The following is a 4,189-nucleotide window of genomic DNA, read 5'->3' as shown; positions in this document are numbered from 1 at the left end:
CTGGCACCTCTGGGAGGGTTCAAACTGCCATCAAATTGCTGGAGCTATCAGCAAATGAAATCTAGAGTAGTGATCAATGAAAAAGGCAGAGAACCAGGAGGATGGGGTGTCTCAGGAACCTAGACAAAAATGTTTCCAGGTGGAAATAGTACAGCAATGAATTCTGTGTTTTAAATAAAGAACTTCTATTTTCAGACTCTGGCTCCAATTCATGGCGACTGATTAGCGAAAAAGGTCTGAGAGATCTTCAAGCAAGGCGGCCAAGCAGCAAATGCAGAGATACAGATCTTTGTGAAGACCCTGATGGGCAAGACCATCACTCTCGAGGTGGAGCCCAGTGACACCATGGAGAATGGCAAAGCCAAAATCCAAGACAAGGAAGGCATCACTCCACCACCGGCAGCAGCGTCTGATATTTGTGGGTAAACAGCTGGAGGACCACCGCACTCGCTCAGACTACAACTTCCAGGAGTCCACCCTGCACCTGGTGCTGCGTCTGCGCGGTGGCATCACCGAGCCTTCCCTGTGCCGATCACGCAGAAGTATAATTGTAACAAGGTGAAGTTCCGCTCACCTGCACCCTGTGCGGTCACCAACAACCTGAGCTCCAAGAAGAAGGTCAAATAAGGGCCCCTCTCTGCTGGCTCTCCTGCCTCCCGCTGGTGGGGTTCTCCCACGCCTCATGGGCCTGGCCGTCAATAAAATCTTTCAGTGAAATGTAAAAAAAAAAAAAAAAGAGGTCTGAGAATTAGACTGTCTCCCAAACTGAAGATAGGAAAAGGTATACAATTCTCTGCAACAGATCCCAGCCAGTTTGAGAATTCAATTCACATAGGGCTGAGTATAAAAGATGTAGCATTTTTGGTCGCTTTATTATAGTCCATATTAGTTAACATATATCATGAAAATTTACATTTATATTGAGTGAGTACTGGCTTCCTCCTATCTCACTCTTTTCCATTTCTTACAAGCGAAAGCAATACTTCTGTAATTTGTCTCACTTTTTCAATAATACATATCTGAACATTTCTTTCATGAATAAGTTTCAGAATCAGCAGCTTTTTTAAAATGTATTCTATAAGCAATCTTCATAGCTAGTTACAAAGGATATTTAGAGTCTTATCTTTTCCAGCCTTCTATAAGATTGGATTCTAGATCTGCAAAGTACAAGAGAGAGAGTGTATGTGAGTAAGTTTTATGTTTTCCCATGATTAGATTCAGCTTATCAGTCTTGGGCAGGAATATCACAGAAATGATGCTGTGCCCTTTTCATTGCATCCCATCGGGGTCTATTATTGGTGATATTAACTTTCCTCCTTAAGGTGATGACTGATGTGATATCTGTCTGGCTTCGATGCTACTTTGCACTTTTATCCTCTCCAACTAATACATAAAGAACCCTGGTGGCACAATGGTTAAGAGCTCAGCTGCTAGCTGAAAGGTCAGGAGTTCGAACCCACCAGCTTCTCCACAGGAGAAAAGACCTGGCAACCTACCTACATAAAGATTACAACCTAGGAAACCCTATGAGGCAGTTCTGCCCAGTCATTAGAGGGTCGCTAAAAGTCAGCATCGATTGAAGGCACGCAGCAACAAAAATTAATAGGTATTTTGTGGGGAGGTACTTTGAAACTATGTTTCTATCCTATTCCTTGTCAATCTTTCAAATATTTCATTTACTTATTTACATCACATTGATTCCTGGAGTTCTGTATTTTTCAATGGATTTTCATCTGTCACACCTGCATCCCTGTCCTAGGACACAAGAAACTGCTTTTGAGTTCATCTTGCCTTTTCTTGCCCCTGCACTATAATTAGTCCTGAATCTTTTTAGTGGGGAGTGGGATTAAGAAATCAAACTCTACATATTAGATGTACTCACTGATTTGGGGGTTCCCATGCCTTTTTCTGAGGTGGGCTAGGTGACAACTCTCCTGGCTCTCAATTCAGCAAACAATGTAAGACTGACTTACTCAGGGGAAAGGAGAGGTGACCTATGCTAGGTGTCACCATAAGGGACATAGATCTCAGTCAGTAGATACTTCAAACTTAGCCTGTATCCCTTTGGATGATAATTTTGTGAAGGGAATTCACTATCCAATGAGGCCCAACACTCCCTTCTAGCCCCAACATAGTATAATCTCCCTTTTCGATTGTCATAATATCCCACATGCTCCCATGATTCTTACTTGCAGGACCTGCTCCTCCTTCCACCTTTCTCACATCCCCTCAAGAGCCTAGCCCTCCCCTCCCAGTGGACTGAGGCAAGATTGGATACCTAACCCTACATGGACCAATTTAAATTGGGGACTCAGAGAGACTGTGGTCTCCAGACCTTTGTTGTTGCTGTATGCTGTTAAGTCTATTCCAACTCATAGTGGCCCTAGAGGACAAACTTGAACTGTCCCATAGGGTTTCCTAGGTTATATTCTAACCCAACTTTCATATGCATGTGAACGTTGGACAGTGAATAAGGAAGACCATAGAAGAATTGATGCATTTGAGCTATGGTGTTGGAGAAGACTATTAAAATTACCATGAACTACTAGAAGAGCAAACAAATAAATCTATGTTGAGAGAAATACAGCCAGAATGCTCCTTGGAAGCCAGGATGATGAGACTTCATCATACTTCGGACATATTGTCAGGAGGTTACCAGTCTCTGAAGAAGGATATCATGCTCGGTAAGATGGAAGGTCAGCAAAAAAGAGGAAGGCCCCAGACAAAATGGATTGTCACAGTGGCAGCAGCAATGGGCTCAAGACTACCACTGATTGTGAGGATGGCGCGGGACTGGGAAGAGTTTCTTTCTACTGTACATCAGATCACTATGAGTCGAACCTAACAATTCTTTACAAGAGCAGATTATCAGGTCTTTCCTCCTGCAGAACAGATGTGTTTGAACCACCAACTTTTAGGTCAGCAGCTGAGTTCTAAACCATTGAACAACCAGGCTCCTCCCTTCAGACCTGGAAGATTATATAACTCAGAAGGAACCAATGTACATTTTGGAAGATAAACAGAAAAGAGGTACCATTTGTTCCCAGTGAGGCTGGAAATAGCTGTTTTGGTTCTGAATGGCATTCGGCTTTCTGGTTCCAATCATATGAGAACCAATGAAATATTACAATTAACACCTCCCTTACTTCAGTCTTTTTAAATTAACATATTAAATAATTATATTATTTGCTTGTTGTTGTTAGGTGCCATCGAGTCAGTACCGACTCATAGAACCTTATGCACAACAAAACAAAACACTGCCCAATCCTGGGCCAACCTCACAACTGTTGCCACACTTGAGCCCATTGATGCTGCCACTTTACCAATACATCTTGCTGGGGGGTCTTCCTTTTTTTCTCTGACCCTGCACCTTACTGAACATGATATCCTTCTTCAGCAACTGGTTCCTCTTGACAATATGTCCAAAGTATGAGAGATGAAGTTTGGCCATCCTGGCCTCCAATGAGCACTCTGGCTGCACTTCTTCCAACACAGATCAGTTGGTTCTTTTGGCAGCCCATGGCACTTTCAATATTCTTCTCCAACATCATAACTCAAAAGCATCAATTCTTCTAGTCTTCCTTATTCACTGTCCAGCTTTCACATGCGTATGAGGTTATTGAAAATACCATGACTTAGGTCAGGGCCACCTTTGTCCTCAAGCTGACATCTTTCATCTTCAACACTTTAAAAAGGTCTTGTGCAGCAGATTTGCCTAATGCAATACATCATTTAATTTCTTGACTGCTGCTTCCATGAGTGTTGATGGTTGATCCAAGAAGAATGAAGTAATTGACAACTTCAATCTTTTCTCCGTTGATAAAAATGTTATTTACCCCTCCAGCAAAAGCACCAAGGAGCCAGCCAGCCGTTTCCACAGCAGAGAAGACTTTAAGAACTCTTTAACCCTTAGAGAACTGGTTAAACTCCAGAGATTTTCTGCTGCTTTGCCTGTCGGGCGGGGGAAATGGGGAGTTAATAGATGTTACTGACTTTGCGATCGTTCATCAACCATCGTAGGTTTTATTGCCTGTTAAAGTTTTCAGAAGTTAGGCAATCATTGCGGTGCCAGGCCTTTAAACGTGCCACGTGTCTTTGCTCTCAGGTCAAGAATCACTGCACTAATAGGAACTGTTACCTTTTTTGCCCTGCCCACCATGTAAATGAACTGTCTAGGGATATTAGTCTC

At 42.7% G+C, this 4,189-nt stretch overlaps 1 pseudogene; it reads left to right on the top strand.

Moving 5' to 3' along the window:
- LOC102815420 overlaps positions 1-627 on the top strand; it is a 9,324-nt pseudogene extending 8,697 nt beyond the window's left edge.
- The last annotated feature ends 3,562 nt before the right edge of the window (positions 628-4,189 follow it).

This window comes from Chrysochloris asiatica, unplaced genomic scaffold (genome assembly GCF_000296735.1).
Source record: "Chrysochloris asiatica unplaced genomic scaffold, ChrAsi1.0 scaffold00031, whole genome shotgun sequence".
Lineage (NCBI taxonomy): Eukaryota > Metazoa > Chordata > Mammalia > Afrosoricida > Chrysochloridae > Chrysochloris > Chrysochloris asiatica.
The sequence above is the reverse complement of the archived record's forward strand: the minus strand, read 5'-3'. Positions and strand labels throughout refer to the sequence as shown.